Consider the following 19704-nt stretch of genomic DNA (forward strand, 5'->3'; position numbering starts at 1 on the left):
AGCATCTCTAATGAATCCATCCTTAAAGTACAATTCGCGTAAATCACATTGACGGTTCCTTTCCGTGCAAGAAATGTGAAGTATCCTTCACCACATGGTACACACGGGCAGCCTCACCTGTTGTCTCGTGCTGGCATATGACAATTTCAGATACCGTGCTAGTTGCTGGCACAAGGATGTCTGATACTTTGCCATTGACGGGAACCTAAACATGAAAGCAACAGCATGAAACTTTCACATAATCAATTCATGTATCAACGGATGCAATGCAAATGGGACTTTATACACTCAAGACTACAGAAGTTGAGCATATCGGCTAAGTAATAAAAGCGAAGAGCTGGCATTTCAAAAGAAAGTCTCTGAAAGAGCTGACAATCATTTCTTCATATATGTAGCCTCCAAAGCTTGAATAAATACTTACTTCAAAAACAGATGGATTTTGTGGATCCTCAGTGCCAACACGTTCTTCGAAGACTTCAGGTTTGTCTTTTCCAGCTGGAGTGGTTACTGTCACTGGATTTGTACTTGGTGTAACTGGCACAGTAGTGAGGAAAACTGGTTTGCCATCAACGGTACCTGGGGTACTGCTAGAGGTATCAACTGGTGTCCCATTGACACTGAAGTCCTCAGGTTTGTCGTCAGTTACCAAGATAATCGTATCAGTTGAAGGTTTGACAGGGAACTCAGTCTCCTACAAAGTTCAAACAAAATGCTCTATTACCTTCACTTGAAAATTCTTTCACCACAATCAAATGGTTAAAAACAAATCTTCTTTGCACTCATACATTCTTCAAGCCAATATTTTACACCAACTTTATTAAACTGCTCGTCAGCATAGTATATACATTATCATTCAGTCTATGAGCGTTTAATCACATCGGAAAATGTTATGTACGTTGTTTATTCAATCAGCACGTAGTCTCTACAGACATACCCTAGGATTTGTGGTTTCCTTAGGAGGCACTGAAGTGAAGATCGTTTTAGATGTGACCTTCACTGTGTCAACATAGGGTGACTCGTCCAAAGGTATTTGTGACAGAGGGTTGTCTGTATTACCGACTGGGGATGATGTCGGTGCGGGTGATGGGTTCTCACTTGGGTTCATCAGATCAATCTTGTCACATGGGGTCGTTTCTGTAACGATGTCATACAACCATGTGTCATAACATATTGTGGAAGTGTTTGTAAAAGCAAGTCATAGGTCTTCATTTTCATTAAAACAAAACCAACTCTAACTAACCCAGCATATTAGGGATATGACGGGCACATATATCACATCAACAATATCGCATGTGTGTACATTCGACCCTAGGACACGATTTTATTACGTTTTTCCAACATTAACAAGGACAAAATGGGGCAAAAATGTCCCATTGAAAAGGACTTTGCTAACAAAGTATTGCAAAGTGACGTACAAAACCATTTCTGTACTGAACCACAAAATATACTTGTGACATTATTTCTTTTACCTGTTGTTGTTCCACTGGTTGTGGTTGTTCCACTCGTAGTGGTTGTTCCACTTGTGGTTGTTGTTGCACTGGTAGTGGTTGTTCCACTTGTAGTTGTTGTACCACTGGTTGTGGTAGTTCCACTTGTGGTTGTCGTTGCACTGGTTGTGGTTGTTCCACTTGTGGTTGTCCCTAATGGAAACAATGGAATTAGGTGTGACCATCCAGTCTGTGTTTTATCAACAGCAGAAAAACAGGGCATTTAACCAATGACATCATCAGACAGGGTATCTGAGATATATCACAGATCTACGTGTTCAACATTCTCTCAAGCTTGAAGTACCAAAACAAACAAACATCAACGCCAGTTAAGTGTGCACGGGTACACTTCGAGTCAGCTAAATCGTTCTTTATAGAGAAGTTTCAAATGTAATCCTAATGGATGACGTCTCTTTAGCATCTCTAATGAATCCATCCTTAAAGTACAATTCGCGTAAATCACATTGACGGTTCCTTTCCGTGCAAGAAATGTGAAGTATCCTTCACCACATGGTACACACGGGCAGCCTCACCTGTTGTCTCGTGCTGGCATATGACAATTTCAGATACCGTGCTAGTTGCTGGCACAAGGATGTCTGATACTTTGCCATTGACGGGAACCTGAACATGAAAGCAACAGCATGAAACTTTCACATAATCAATTCATGTATCAACGGATGCAATGCAAATGGGACTTTATACACTCAAGACTACAGAAGTTGAGCATATCGGCTAAGTAATAAAAGCGAAGAGCTGGCATTTCTAAAGAAAGTCTCTGAAAGAGCTGACAATCATTTCTTCATATATGTAGCCTCGAAAGCTGGAATAAATACTTACTTCAAAAACAGATGGATTTTGTGGATCCTCAGTGCCAACACGTTCTTCGAAGACTTCAGGTTTGTCTTTTCCAGCTGGAGTGGTTACTGTCACTGGATTTGTACTTGGTGTAACTGGCACAGTAGTGAGGAAAACTGGTTTGCCATCAACGGTACCTGGGGTACTGCTAGAGGTATCAACTGGTGTCCCATTGACACTGAAGTCCTCAGGTTTGTCGTCAGTTACCAAGATAATCGTATCAGTTGAAGGTTTGACAGGGAACTCAGTCTCCTACAAAGTTCAAACAAAATGCTCTATTACCTTCACTTGAAAATTCTTTCACCACAATCAAATGGTTAAAAACAAATCTTCTTTGCGCTCATACATTCTTCAAGCCAATATTTTACACCAACTTTATTAAACTGCTCGTCAGCATAGTATATACATTATCATTCAGTCTATGAGCGTTTAATCACATCGGAAAATGTTATGTACGTTGTTTATTCAATCAGCACGTAGTCTCTACAGACATACCCTAGGATTTGTGGTTTCCTTAGGAGGCACTGAAGTGAAGATCGTTTTAGATGTGACCTTCACTGTGTCAACATAGGGTGACTCGTCCAAAGGTATTTGTGACAGAGGGTTGTCTGTATTACCGACTGGGGATGATGTCGGTGCGGGTGATGGGTTCTCACTTGGGTTCATCAGATCAATCTTGTCACATGGGGTCGTTTCTGTAACGATGTCATACAACCATGTGTCATAACATATTGTGGAAGTGTTTGTAAAAGCAAGTCATAGGTCTTCATTTTCATTAAAACAAAACCAACTCTAACTAACCCAGCACATTAGGGATATGACGGGCACATATATCATATCAACAATATCGCACGTGTGAACTGTACATTCGACCCTAGGACACGATTTTATTACGTTTTTCCAACATTAACAAGGACAAAATGGGGCAAAAATGTCCCATTGAAAAGGACTTTGCTAACAAAGTATTGTAAAGTGACGTACAAAACCATTTCTGTACTGAACCACAAAATATACTTGTGACATTATTTCTTTTACCCGTTGTTGTTCCACTGGTTGTGGTTGTTCCACTTGTAGTTGTTGTACCACTGGTTGTGGTAGTTCCACTTGTGGTTGTCGTTGCACTGGTTGTGGTTGTTCCACTTGTGGTTGTCCCTAATGGAAACAATGGAATTAGGTATGACCATCCAGTCTGTGTTTTATCAACAGCAGAAAAACAGGGCATTTAACCAATGACATCATCAGACAGGGTATCTGAGATATATCACAGATCTACGTGTTCAACATTCTCTCAAGCTTGAAGTACCAAAACAAACAAACATCAACGCCAGTTAAGTGTGCAAGGGTACACTTTGAGTCAGCTAAATCGTTCTTTATAAAGAAGTTTCAAATGTAATCGTAATGGATGACGTCTCTTTAGCATCTCTAATGAATCCATCCTTAAAGTACAATTCGCGTAAATCACATTGACGGTTCCTTTCCGTGCAAGAAATGTGAAGTATCCTTCACCACATGGTACACACGGGCAGCCTCACCTGTTGTCTCGTGCTGGCATATGACAATTTCAGATACCGTGCTAGTTGCTGGCACAAGGATGTCTGATACTTTGCCATTGACGGGAACCTAAACATGAAAGCAACAGCATGAAACTTTCACATAATCAATTCATGTATCAACGGATGCAATGCAAATGGGACTTTATACACTCAAGACTACAGAAGTTGAGCATATCGGCTAAGTAATAAAAGCGAAGAGCTGGCATTTCAAAAGAAAGTCTCTGAAAGAGCTGACAATAATTTCTTCATATATGTAGCCTCGAAAGCTTGAATAAATACTTACTTCAAAAACAGATGGATTTTGTGGATCCTCAGTGCCAACACGTTCTTCGAAGACTTCAGGTTTGTCTTTTCCAGCTGGAGTGGTTACTGTCACTGGATTTGTACTTGGTGTAACTGGCACAGTAGTGAGGAAAACTGGTTTGCCATCAACGGTACCTGGGGTACTGCTAGAGGTATCAACTGGTGTCCCATTGACACTGAAGTCCTCAGGTTTGTCGTCAGTTACCAAGATAATCGTATCAGTTGAAGGTTTGACAGGGAACTCAGTCTCCTACAAAGTTCAAACAAAATGCTCTATTACCTTCACTTGAAAATTCTTTCACCACAATCAAATGGTTAAAAACAAATCTTCTTTGCACTCATACATTCTTCAAGCCAATATTTTACACCAACTTTATCAAACTGCTCGTCAGCATAGTATATACATTATCATTCAGTCTATGAGCGTTTAATCACATCGGAAAATGTTATGTACGTTGTTTATTCAATCAGCACGTAGTCTCTACAGACATACCCTAGGATTTGTGGTTTCCTTAGGAGGCACTGAAGTGAAGATCGTTTTAGATGTGACCTTCACTGTGTCAACATAGGGTGACTCGTCCAAAGGTATTTGTGACAGAGGGTTGTCTGTATTACCGACTGGGGATGATGTCGGTGCGGGTGATGGGTTCTCACTTGGGTTCATCAGATCAATCTTGTCACATGGGGTCGTTTCTGTAACGATGTCATACAACCATGTGTCATAACATATTGTGGAAGTGTTTGTAAAAGCAAGTCATAGGTCTTCATTTTCATTAAAACAAAACCAACTCTAACTAACCCAGCATATTAGGGATATGACGGGCACATATATCACATCAACAATATCGCATGTGTGTACATTCGACCCTAGGACACGATTTTATTACGTTTTTCCAACATTAACAAGGACAAAATGGGGCAAAAATGTCCCATTGAAAAGGACTTTGCTAACAAAGTATTGCAAAGTGACGTACAAAACCATTTCTGTACTGAACCACAAAATATACTTGTGACATTATTTCTTTTACCTGTTGTTGTTCCACTGGTTGTGGTTGTTCCACTCGTAGTGGTTGTTCCACTTGTGGTTGTTGTTGCACTGGTAGTGGTTGTTCCACTTGTAGTTGTTGTACCACTGGTTGTGGTAGTTCCACTTGTGGTTGTCGTTGCACTGGTTGTGGTTGTTCCACTTGTGGTTGTCCCTAATGGAAACAATGGAATTAGGTGTGACCATCCAGTCTGTGTTTTATCAACAGCAGAAAAACAGGGCATTTAACCAATGACATCATCAGACAGGGTATCTGAGATATATCACAGATCTACGTGTTCAACATTCTCTCAAGCTTGAAGTACCAAAACAAACAAACATCAACGCCAGTTAAGTGTGCACGGGCACACTTCGAGTCAGCTAAATCGTTCTTTATAGAGAAGTTTCAAATGTAATCCTAATGGATGACGTCTCTTTAGCATCTCTAATGAATCCATCCTTAAAGTACAATTCGCGTAAATCACATTGACGGTTCCTTTCCGTGCAAGAAATGTGAAGTATCCTTCACCACATGGTACACACGGGCAGCCTCACCTGTTGTCTCGTGCTGGCATATGACAATTTCAGATACCGTGCTAGTTGCTGGCACAAGGATGTCTGATACTTTGCCATTGACGGGAACCTGAACATGAAAGCAACAGCATGAAACTTTCACATAATCAATTCATGTATCAACGGATGCAATGCAAATGGGACTTTATACACTCAAGACTACAGAAGTTGAGCATATCGGCTAAGTAATAAAAGCGAAGAGCTGGCATTTCTAAAGAAAGTCTCTGAAAGAGCTGACAATCATTTCTTCATATATGTAGCCTCGAAAGCTGGAATAAATACTTACTTCAACAACAGATGGATTTTGTGGATCCTCAGTGCCAACACGTTCTTCGAAGACTTCAGGTTTGTCTTTTCCAGCTGGAGTGGTTACTGTCACTGGATTTGTACTTGGTGTAACTGGCACAGTAGTGAGGAAAACTGGTTTGCCATCAACGGTACCTGGGGTACTGCTAGAGGTATCAACTGGTGTCCCATTGACACTGAAGTCCTCAGGTTTGTCGTCAGTTACCAAGATAATCGTATCAGTTGAAGGTTTGACAGGGAACTCAGTCTCCTACAAAGTTCAAACAAAATGCTCTATTACCTTCACTTGAAAATTCTTTCACCACAATCAAATGGTTAAAAACAAATCTTCTTTGCGCTCATACATTCTTCAAGCCAATATTTTACACCAACTTTATTAAACTGCTCGTCAGCATAGTATATACATTATCATTCAGTCTATGAGCGTTTAATCACATCGGAAAATGTTATGTACGTTGTTTATTCAATCAGCACGTAGTCTCTACAGACATACCCTAGGATTTGTGGTTTCCTTAGGAGGCACTGAAGTGAAGATCGTTTTAGATGTGACCTTCACTGTGTCAACATAGGGTGACTCGTCCAAAGGTATTTGTGACAGAGGGTTGTCTGTATTACCGACTGGGGATGATGTCGGTGCGGGTGATGGGTTCTCACTTGGGTTCATCAGATCAATCTTGTCACATGGGGTCGTTTCTGTAACGATGTCATACAACCATGTGTCATAACATATTGTGGAAGTGTTTGTAAAAGCAAGTCATAGGTCTTCATTTTCATTAAAACAAAACCAACTCTAACTAACCCAGCACATTAGGGATATGACGGGCACATATATCATATCAACAATATCGCACGTGTGAACTGTACATTCGACCCTAGGACACGATTTTATTACGTTTTTCCAACATTAACAAGGACAAAATGGGGCAAAAATGTCCCATTGAAAAGGACTTTGCTAACAAAGTATTGTAAAGTGACGTACAAAACCATTTCTGTACTGAACCACAAAATATACTTGTGACATTATTTCTTTTACCCGTTGTTGTTCCACTGGTTGTGGTTGTTCCACTTGTAGTTGTTGTACCACTGGTTGTGGTAGTTCCACTTGTGGTTGTCGTTGCACTGGTTGTGGTTGTTCCACTTGTGGTTGTCCCTAATGGAAACAATGGAATTAGGTATGACCATCCAGTCTGTGTTTTATCAACAGCAGAAAAACAGGGCATTTAATCAATGACATCATCAGACAGGGTATCTGAGATATATCATAGATCTACGTGTTCAACATTCTCTCAAGCTTGAAGTACCAAAACAAACAAACATCAACGCCAGTTAAGTGTGCAAGGGTACACTTCGAGTCAGCTAAATCGTTCTTTATAAAGAAGTTTCAAATGTAATCCTAATGGATGACGTCTCTTTAGCATCTCTAATGAATCCATCCTTAAAGTACAATTCGCGTAAATCACATTGACGGTTCCTTTCCGTGCAAGAAATGTGAAGTACCCTTCACCACATGGTACACACGGGCAGCCTCACCTGTTGTCTCGTGCTGGCATATGACAATTTCAGATACCGTGCTAGTTGCTGGCACAAGGATGTCTGATACTTTGCCATTGACGGGAACCTAAACATGAAAGCAACAGCATGAAACTTTCACATAATCAATTCATGTATCAACGGATGCAATGCAAATGGGACTTTATACACTCAAGACTACAGAAGTTGAGCATATCGGCTAAATAATGAAAGCGAAGAGCTGGCATTTCAAAAGAAAGTCTCTGAAAGATTTGACAATCATTTCTTCATATATGTAGCCTCGAAAGCTGGAATAAATACTTACTTCAACAACAGATGGATTTTGTGGATCCTCAGTGCCAACACGTTCTTCGAAGACTTCAGGTTTGTCTTTTCCAGCTGGAGTGGTTACTGTCACTGGATTTGTACTTGGTGTAACTGGCACAGTAGTGAGGAAAACTGGTTTGCCATCAACGGTACCTGAGGTACTGCTAGAGGTATCAACTGGTGTCCCATTGACACTGAAGTCCTCAGGTTTGTCGTCAGTTACCAAGATAATCGTATCAGTTGAAGGTTTGACAGGGAACTCAGTCTCCTACAAAGTTCAAACAAAATGCTTTATTACCTTCACTTGAAAATTCTTTCACCACAATCAAATGGTTAAAAACAAATCTTCTTTGCACTTATACATTCTTCAAGCCAATATTTTACACCAACTTTATCAAACTGCTCGTCAGCATAGTATATACATTATCATTCAGTCTATGAGCGTTTAATCACATCGGAAAATGTTATGTACGTTGTTTATTCAATCAGCACGTAGTCTCTACAGACATACCCTAGGATTTGTGGTTTCCTTAGGAGGCACTGAAGTGAAGATCGTTTTAGATGTGACCTTCACTGTGTCAACATAGGGTGACTCGTCCAAAGGTATTTGTGACAGAGGGTTGTCTGTATTACCGACTGGGGATGATGTCGGTGCGGGTGATGGGTTCTCACTTGGGTTCATCAGATCAATCTTGTCACATGGGGTCGTTTCTGTAACGATGTCATACAACCATGTGTCATAACATATTGTGGAAGTGTTTGTAAAAGCAAGTCATAGGTCTTCATTTTCATTAAAACAAAACCAACTCTAACTAACCCAGCACATTAGGGATATGATGGGCACATATATCACATCAACAATATCGCACGTGTGAACTGTACATTCGACCCTAGGACACGATTTTATTACGTTTTTCCAACATTAACAAGGACAAAATGGGGCATAAATGTCCCATTGAAAAGGACTTTGCTAACAAAGTATTGCAAAGTGACGTACAAAACCATTTCTGTACTGAACCACAAAATATACTTGTGACATTATTTCTTTTACCCGTTGTTGTTCCACTGGTTGTGGTTGTTCCACTCGTAGTGGTTGTTCCACTTGTGGTTGTTGTTGCACTGGTAGTGGTTGTTCCACTTGTAGTTGTTGTACCACTGGTTGTGGTAGTTCCACTTGTGGTTGTCGTTGCACTGGTTGTGGTTGTTCCACTTGTGGTTGTCCCTAATGGAAACAATGGAATTAGGTATGACCATCCAGTCTGTGTTTTATCAACAGCAGAAAAACAGGGCATTTAACCAATGACATCATCAGACAGGGTATCTGAGATATATCACAGATCTACGTGTTCAACATTCTCTCAAGCTTGAAGTACCAAAACAAACAAACATCAACGCCAGTTAAGTGTGCAAGGGTACACTTCGAGTCAGCTAAATCGTTCTTTATAAAGAAGTTTCAAATGTAATCCTAATGGATGACGTCTCTTTAGCATCTCTAATGAATCCATCCTTAAAGTACAATTCGCGTAAATCACATTGACGGTTCCTTTCCGTGCAAGAAATGTGAAGTACCCTTCACCACATGGTACACACGGGCAGCCTCACCTGTTGTCTCGTGCTGGCATATGACAATTTCAGATACCGTGCTAGTTGCTGGCACAAGGATGTCTGATACTTTGCCATTGACGGGAACCTAAACATGAAAGCAACAGCATGAAACTTTCACATAATCAATTCATGTATCAACGGATGCAATGCAAATGGGACTTTATACACTCAAGACTACAGAAGTTGAGCATATCGGCTAAATAATGAAAGCGAAGAGCTGGCATTTCAAAAGAAAGTCTCTGAAAGATTTGACAATCATTTCTTCATATATGTAGCCTCGAAAGCTGGAATAAATACTTACTTCAACAACAGATGGATTTTGTGGATCCTCAGTGCCAACACGTTCTTCGAAGACTTCAGGTTTGTCTTTTCCAGCTGGAGTGGTTACTGTCACTGGATTTGTACTTGGTGTAACTGGCACAGTAGTGAGGAAAACTGGTTTGCCATCAACGGTACCTGAGGTACTGCTAGAGGTATCAACTGGTGTCCCATTGACACTGAAGTCCTCAGGTTTGTCGTCAGTTACCAAGATAATCGTATCAGTTGAAGGTTTGACAGGGAACTCAGTCTCCTACAAAGTTCAAACAAAATGCTTTATTACCTTCACTTGAAAATTCTTTCACCACAATCAAATGGTTAAAAACAAATCTTCTTTGCACTTATACATTCTTCAAGCCAATATTTTACACCAACTTTATCAAACTGCTCGTCAGCATAGTATATACATTATCATTCAGTCTATGAGCGTTTAATCACATCGGAAAATGTTATGTACGTTGTTTATGCAATCAGCACGTAGTCTCTACAGACATACCCTAGGATTTGTGGTTTCCTTAGGAGGCACTGAAGTGAAGATCGTTTTAGATGTGACCTTCACTGTGTCAACATAGGGTGACTCGTCCAAAGGTATTTGTGACAGAGGGTTGTCTGTATTACCGACTGGGGATGATGTCGGTGCGGGTGATGGGTTCTCACTTGGGTTCATCAGATCAATCTTGTCACATGGGGTCGTTTCTGTAACGATGTCATACAACCATGTGTCATAACATATTGTGGAAGTGTTTGTAAAAGCAAGTCATAGGTCTTCATTTTCATTAAAACAAAACCAACTCTAACTAACCCAGCACATTAGGGATATGATGGGCACATATATCACATCAACAATATCGCACGTGTGAACTGTACATTCGACCCTAGGACACGATTTTATTACGTTTTTCCAACATTAACAAGGACAAAATGGGGCAAAAATGTCCCATTGAAAAGGACTTTGCTAACAAAGTATTGCAAAGTGACGTACAAAACCATTTCTGTACTGAACCACAAAATATACTTGTGACATTATTTCTTTTACCCGTTGTTGTTCCACTGGTTGTGGTTGTTCCACTCGTAGTTGTTGTACCACTGGTTGTGGTAGTTCCACTTGTGGTTGTCGTTGCACTGGTTGTGGTTGTTCCACTTGTGGTTGTCCCTAATGAAAACAATGGAATTAGGTATGACCATCCAGTCTGTGTTTTATCAACAGCAGAAAAACAGGGCATTTAACCAATGTCATCATCAGACAGGGTATCTGAGATATATCACAGATCTACGTGTTCAACATTCTCTCAAGCTTGAAGTACCAAAACAAACAAACATCAACGCCAGTTAAGTGTGCAAGGGTACACTTCGAGTCAGCTAAATCGTTCTTTATAGAGAAGTTTCAAATGTAATCCTAATGGATGACGTCTCTTTAGCATCTCTAATGAATCCATCCTTAAAGTACAATTCGCGTAAATCACATTGACGGTTCCTTTCCGTGCAAGAAATGTGAAGTATCCTTCACCACATGGTACACACAGGCAGCCTCACCTGTTGTCTCGTGCTGGCATATGACAATTTCAGATACCGTGCTAGTTGCTGGCACAAGGATGTCTGATACTTTGCCATTGACGGGAACCTGAACATGAAAGCAACAGCATGAAACTTTCACATAATCAATTCATGTATCAACGGATGCAATGCAAATGGGACTTTATACACTCAAGACTACAGAAGTTGAGCATATCGGCTAAGTAATAAAAGCGAAGAGCTGGCATTTCAAAAGAAAGTCTCTGAAAGATTTGACAATCATTTCTTCATATATGTAGCCTCGAAAGCTGGAATAAATACTTACTTCAACAACAGATGGATTTTGTGGATCCTCAGTGCCAACACGTTCTTCGAAGACTTCAGGTTTGTCTTTTCCAGCTGGAGTGGTTACTGTCACTGGATTTGTACTTGGTGTAACTGGCACAGTAGTGAGGAAAACTGGTTTGCCATCAACGGTACCTGGGGTACTGCTAGAGGTATCAACTGGTGTCCCATTGACACTGAAGTCCTCAGGTTTGTCGTCAGTTACCAAGATAATCGTATCAGTTGAAGGTTTGACAGGGAACTCAGTCTCCTACAAAGTTCAAACAAAATGCTTTATTACCTTCACTTGAAAATTCTTTCACCACAATCAAATGGTTAAAAACAAATCTTCTTTGCACTTATACATTCTTCAAGCCAATATTTTACACCAACTTTATTAAACTGCTCGTCAGCATAGTATATACATTATCATTCAGTCTATGAGCGTTTAATCACATCGGAAAATGTTATGTACGTTGTTTATTCAATCAGCACGTAGTCTCTACAGACATACCCTAGGATTTGTGGTTTCCTTAGGAGGCACTGAAGTGAAGATCGTTTTAGATGTGACCTTCACTGTGTCAACATAGGGTGACTCGTCCAAAGGTATTTGTGACAGAGGGTTGTCTGTATTACCGACTGGGGATGATGTCGGTGCGGGTGATGGGTTCTCACTTGGGTTCATCAGATCAATCTTGTCACATGGGGTCGTTTCTGTAACGATGTCATGCAACCATGTGTCATAACATATTGTGGAAGTGTTTGTAAAAGCAAGTCATAGGTCTTCATTTTCATTAAAACAAAACCAACTCTAACTAACCCAGCATATTAGGGATATGACGGGCACACATATCACATCAACAATATCGGATGTGTGTACATTCGACCCTAGGACACGATTTTATTACGTTTTTCCAACATTAACAAGGACAAAATGGGGCAAAAATGTCCCATTGAAAAGGACTTTGCTAACAAAGCATTGCAAAGTGACTTACAAAACCATTTCTGTACTGAACCACAAAATATACTTGTGACATTATTTCTTTTACCTGTTGTTGTTCCACTGGTTGTGGTTGTTCCACTCGTAGTTGTTGTACCACTGGTTGTGGTAGTTCCACTTGTGGTTGTTGTTCCACTGGTAGTGGTTGTTCCACTTGTAGTTGTTGTACCACTGGTTGTGGTAGTTCCACTTGTGGTTGTCGTTGCACTGGTTGTGGTTGTTCCACTTGTGGTTGTCCCTAATGGAAACAATGGAATTTGGTATGACCATCCAGTCTGTGTTTTATCAACAGCAGAAAAACAGGGCATTTAACCAATGTCATCATCAGACAGGGTATCTGAGATATATCACAGATCTACGTGTTCAACATTCTCTCAAGCTTGAAGTACCAAAACAAACAAACATCAACGCCAGTTAAGTGTGCAAGGGTACACTTCGAGTCAGCTAAATCGTTCTTTATAAAGAAGTTTCAAATGTAATCCTAATGGATGACGTCTCTTTAGCATCTCTAATGAATCCATCCTTAAAGTACAATTCGCGTAAATCACATTGACGGTTCCTTTCCGTGCAAGAAATGTGAAGTATCCTTCACCACATGGTACACACGGGCAGCCTCACCTGTTGTCTCGTGCTGGCATATGACAATTTCAGATACCGTGCTAGTTGCTGGCACAAGGATGTCTGATACTTTGCCATTGACGGGAACCTGAACATGAAAGCAACAGCATGAAACTTTCACATAATCAATTCATGTATCAACGGATGCAATGCAAATGGGACTTTATACACTCAAGACTACAGAAGTTGAGCATATCGGCTAAGTAATAAAAGCGAAGAGCTGGCATTTCAAAAGAAAGTCTCTGAAAGATTTGACAATCATTTCTTCATATATGTAGCCTCGAAAGCTGGAATAAATACTTACTTCAACAACAGATGGATTTTGTGGATCCTCAGTGCCAACACGTTCTTCGAAGACTTCAGGTTTGTCTTTTCCAGCTGGAGTGGTTACTGTCACTGGATTTGTACTTGGTGTAACTGGCACAGTAGTGAGGAAAACTGGTTTGCCATCAACGGTACCTGGGGTACTGCTAGAGGTATCAACTGGTGTCCCATTGACACTGAAGTCCTCAGGTTTGTCGTCAGTTACCAAGATAATCGTATCAGTTGAAGGTTTGACAGGGAACTCAGTCTCCTACAAAGTTCAAACAAAATGCTTTATTACCTTCACTTGAAAATTCTTTCACCACAATCAAATGGTTAAAAACAAATCTTCTTTGCACTTATACATTCTTCAAGCCAATATTTTACACCAACTTTATTAAACTGCTCGTCAGCATAGTATATACATTATCATTCAGTCTATGAGCGTTTAATCACATCGGAAAATGTTATGTACGTTGTTTATTCAATCAGCACGTAGTCTCTACAGACATACCCTAGGATTTGTGGTTTCCTTAGGAGGCACTGAAGTGAAGATCGTTTTAGATGTGACCTTCACTGTGTCAACATAGGGTGACTCGTCCAAAGGTATTTGTGACAGAGGGTTGTCTGTATTACCGACTGGGGATGATGTCGGTGCGGGTGATGGGTTCTCACTTGGGTTCATCAGATCAATCTTGTCACATGGGGTCGTTTCTGTAACGATGTCATACAACCATGTGTCATAACATATTGTGGAAGTGTTTGTAAAAGCAAGTCATAGGTCTTCATTTTCATTAAAACAAAACCAACTCTAACTAACCCAGCATATTAGGGATATGACGGGCACACATATCACATCAACAATATCGGATGTGTGTACATTCGACCCTAGGACACGATTTTATTACGTTTTTCCAACATTAACAAGGACAAAATGGGGCAAAAATGTCCCATTGAAAAGGACTTTGCTAACAAAGCATTGCAAAGTGACTTACAAAACCATTTCTGTACTGAACCACAAAATATACTTGTGACATTATTTCTTTTACCTGTTGTTGTTCCACTGGTTGTGGTTGTTCCACTCGTAGTTGTTGTACCACTGGTTGTGGTAGTTCCACTTGTGGTTGTTGTTGCACTGGTAGTGGTTGTTCCACTTGTAGTTGTTGTACCACTGGTTGTGGTAGTTCCACTTGTGGTTGTCGTTGCACTGGTTGTGGTTGTTCCACTTGTGGTTGTCCCTAATGGAAACAATGGAATTAGGTATGACCATCCAGTCTGTGTTTTATCAACAGCAGAAAAACAGGGCATTTAACCAATGTCATCATCAGACAGGGTATCTGAGATATATCACAGATCTACGTGTTCAACATTCTCTCAAGCTTGAAGTACCAAAACAAACAAACATCAACGCCAGTTAAGTGTGCAAGGGTACACTTCGAGTCAGCTAAATCGTTCTTTATAAAGAAGTTTCAAATGTAATCCTAATGGATGACGTCTCTTTAGCATCTCTAATGAATCCATCCTTAAAGTACAATTCGCGTAAATCACATTGACGGTTCCTTTCCGTGCAAGAAATGTGAAGTATCCTTCACCACATGGTACACACGGGCAGCCTCACCTGTTGTCTCGTGCTGGCATATGACAATTTCAGATACCGTGCTAGTTGCTGGCACAAGGATGTCTGATACTTTGCCATTGACGGGAACCTGAACATGAAAGCAACAGCATGAAACTTTCACATAATCAATTCATGTATCAACGGATGCAATGCAAATGGGACTTTATACACTCAAGACTACAGAAGTTGAGCATATCGGCTAAGTAATAAAAGCGAAGAGCTGGCATTTCAAAAGAAAGTCTCTGAAAGATTTGACAATCATTTCTTCATATATGTAGCCTCGAAAGCTGGAATAAATACTTACTTCAAAAACAGATGGATTTTGTGGATCCTCAGTGCCAACACGTTCTTCGAAGACTTCAGGTTTGTCTTTTCCAGCTGGAGTGGTTACTGTCACTGGATTTGTACTTGGTGTAACTGGCACAGTAGTGAGGAAAACTGGTTTGCCATCAACGGTACCTGGGGTACTGCTAGAGGTATCAACTGGTGTCCCATTGACACTGAAGTCCTCAGGTTTGTCGTCAGTTACCAAGATAATCGTATCAGTTGAAGGTTTGACAGGGAACTCAGTCTCCTACAAAGTTCAAACAAAATGCTTATTACCTTCACTTGAAAATTCTTTCACCACAATCAAATGGTTAAAAACAAATCTTCTTTGCGCTCATACATTCTTCAAGCCAATATTTTACACCAACTTTATTAAACTGCTCGTCAGCATAGTATATACATTATCATTCAGTCTATGAGCGTTTAATCACATCGGAAAATGTTATGTACGTTGTTTATTCAATCAGCACGTAGTCTCTACAGACATACCCTAGGATTTGTGGTTTCCTTAGGAGGCACGGAAGTGAAGATCGTTTTAGATGTGACCTTCACTGTGTCAACATAGGGTGACTCGTCCAAAGGTATTTGTGACAGAGGGTTGTCTGTATTACCGACTGGGGATGATGTCGGTGCGGGTGATGGGTTCTCACTTGGGTTCATCAGATCAATCTTGTCACATGGGGTCGTTTCTGTAACGATGTCATACAACCATGTGTCATAACATATTGTGGAAGTGTTTGTAAAAGCAAGTCATAGGTCTTCATTTTCATTAAAACAGAACCAACTCTAACTAACCCAGCACATTAGGGATATGATGGGCACATATATCACATCAACAATATCGCACGTGTGAACTTACATTCGACCCTAGGACACGATTTTATTACGTTTTTCCAACATTAACAAAGACAAAATGGGGCAAAAATGTCACATTGAAAAGGACTTTGCTAACAAAGTATTGTAAAGTGACGTACAAAACCATTTCTGTACTGAACCACAAAATATACTTGTGACATTATTTCTTTTACCCGTTGTTGTTCCACTGGTTGTGGTTGTTCCACTTGTAGTTGTTGTACCACTGGTTGTGGTAGTTCCACTTGTGGTTGTCGTTGCACTGGTTGTGGTTGTTCCACTTGTGGTTGTCCCTAATGGAAACAATGGAATTTGGTATGACCATCCAGTCTGTGTTTTATCAACAGCAGAAAAACAGGGCATTTAACCAATGTCATCATCAGACAGGGTATCTGAGATATATCACAGATCTACGTGTTCAACATTCTCTCAAGCTTGAAGTACCAAAACAAACAAACATCAACGCCAGTTAAGTGTGCAAGGGTACACTTCGAGTCAGCTAAATCGTTCTTTATAGAGAAGTTTCAAATGTAATCCTAATGGATGACGTCTCTTTAGCATCTCTAATGAATCCATCCTTAAAGTACAATTCGCGTAAATCACATTGACGGTTCCTTTCCGTGCAAGAAATGTGAAGTATCCTTCACCACATGGTACACACGGGCAGCCTCACCTGTTGTCTCGTGCTGGCATATGACAATTTCAGATACCGTGCTAGTTGCTGGCACAAGGATGTCTGATACTTTGCCATTGACGGGAACCTGAACATGAAAGCAACAGCATGAAACTTTCACATAATCAATTCATGTATCAACGGATGCAATGCAAATGGGACTTTATACACTCAAGACTACAGAAGTTGAGCATATCGGCTAAGTAATAAAAGCGAAGAGCTGGCATTTCTAAAGAAAGTCTCTGAAAGAGCTGACAATCATTTCTTCATATATGTAGCCTCGAAAGCTTGAATAAATACTTACTTCAACAACAGATGGATTTTGTGGATCCTCAGTGCCAACACGTTCTTCAAAGACTTCAGGTTTGTCTTTTCCAGCTGGAGTGGTTACTGTCACTGGATTTGTACTTGGTGTAACTGGCACAGTAGTGAGGAAAACTGGTTTGCCATCAACGGTACCTGGGGTACTGCTAGAGGTATCAACTGGTGTCCCATTGACACTGAAGTCCTCAGGTTTGTCGTCAGTTACCAAGATAATCGTATCAGTTGAAGGTTTGACAGGGAACTCAGTCTCCTACAAAGTTCAAACAAAATGCTTTATTACCTTCACTTGAAAATTCTTTCACCACAATCAAATGGTTAAAAACAAATCTTCTTTGCGCTCATACATTCTTCAAGCCAATATTTTACACCAACTTTATTAAACTGCTCGTCAGCATAGTATATACATTATCATTCAGTCTATGAGCGTTTAATCACATCGGAAAATGTTATGTACGTTGTTTATTCAATCAGCACGTAGTCTCTACAGACATACCCTAGGATTTGTGGTTTCCTTAGGAGGCACGGAAGTGAAGATCGTTTTAGATGTGACCTTCACTGTGTCAACATAGGGTGACTCGTCCAAAGGTATTTGTGACAGAGGGTTGTCTGTATTACCGACTGGGGATGATGTCGGTGCGGGTGATGGGTTCTCACTTGGGTTCATCAGATCAATCTTGTCACATGGGGTCGTTTCTGTAACGATGTCATACAACCATGTGTCATAACATATTGTGGAAGTGTTTGTAAAAGCAAGTCATAGGTCTTCATTTTCATTAAAACAGAGCCAACTCTAACTAACCCAGCACATTAGGGATATGATGGGCACATATATCACATCAACAATATCGCACGTGTGAACTGTACATTCGACCCTAGGACACGATTTTATTACGTTTTTCCAACAGTAACAAGGACAAAATGGGGCAAAAATGTCCCATTGAAAAGGACTTTGCTAACAAAGTATTGCAAAGTGACGTACAAAACCATTTCTGTACTGAACCACAAAATATACTTGTGACATTATTTCTTTTACCTGTTGTTGTTCCACTGGTTGTGGTTGTTCCACTCGTAGTGGTTGTTCCACTTGTGGTTGTTGTTGCACTGGTAGTGGTTGTTCCACTTGTAGTTGTTGTACCACTGGTTGTGGTAGTTCCACTTGTGGTTGTCGTTGCACTGGTTGTGGTTGTTCCACTTGTGGTTGTCCCTAATGGAAACAATGGAATTAGGTATGACCATCCAGTCTGTGTTTTATCAACAGCAGAAAAACAGGGCATTTAACCAATGTCATCATCAGACAGGGTATATGAGATATATCACAGATCTACGTGTTCAACATTCTCTCAAGCTTGAAGTACCAAAACAAACAAACATCAACGCCAGTTAAGTGTGCAAGGGTACACTTCGAGTCAGCTAAATCGTTCTTTATAAAGAAGTTTCAAATGTAATCCTAATGGATGACGTCTCTTTAGCATCTCTAATGAATCCATCCTTAAAGTACAATTCGCGTAAATCACATTGACGGTTCCTTTCCGTGCAAGAAATGTGAAGTATCCTTCACCACATGGTACACACGCTCAGCCTCACCTGTTGTCTCGTGCTGGCATATGACAATTTCAGATACCGAGCCAGTTGCTGGCACAAGGATGTCTGATACTTTGCCATTGACGGGAACCTGAACATGAAAGCAACAGCATGAAACTTTCACATAATCAATTTATGCATCAACGGATGCAATGCAAATTTGAGCTTATACACTCAAGACAACAGAAGTCGAGCATATCGGCTAAGCAATAAAAGCGAAGAGCTGGCATTTCAAAAGAAAGTCTCTGAAAGAGCTGACAATCATTTCTTCATATATGTAGCCTCGAAAGCTTGAATAAATACTTACTTCAAAAACAGATGGATTTTGTGGATCCTCAGTGCCAACACGTTCTTCGAAGACTTCAGGTTTGTCTTTTCCAGCTGGAGTGGTTACTGTCACTGGATTTGTACTTGGTGTAACTGGCACAGTAGTGAGGAAAACTGGTTTGCCATCAACGGTACCTGGGGTACTGCTAGAGGTATCAACTGGTGTCCCATTGACACTGAAGTCCTCAGGTTTGTCGTCAGTTACCAAGATAATCGTATCAGTTGAAGGTTTGACAGGGAACTCAGTCTCCTACAAAGTTCAAACAAAATGCTTATTACCTTCACTTGAAAATTCTTTCACCACAATCAAATGGTTAAAAACAAATCTTCTTTGCGCTCATACATTCTTCAAGCCAATATTTTACACCAACTTTATTAAACTGCT

General features: G+C 40.4%; 1 pseudogene; it reads right to left on the reverse strand.

The window, feature by feature from the left end:
- The window catches only part of LOC137255371 (mucin-19-like), a 194076-nt pseudogene that overhangs the window by 119055 nt on the left and 55317 nt on the right, over positions 1–19704 (reverse strand).

This window comes from Haliotis asinina, chromosome 11 (genome assembly GCF_037392515.1).
Source record: "Haliotis asinina isolate JCU_RB_2024 chromosome 11, JCU_Hal_asi_v2, whole genome shotgun sequence".
Lineage (NCBI taxonomy): Eukaryota > Metazoa > Mollusca > Gastropoda > Lepetellida > Haliotidae > Haliotis > Haliotis asinina.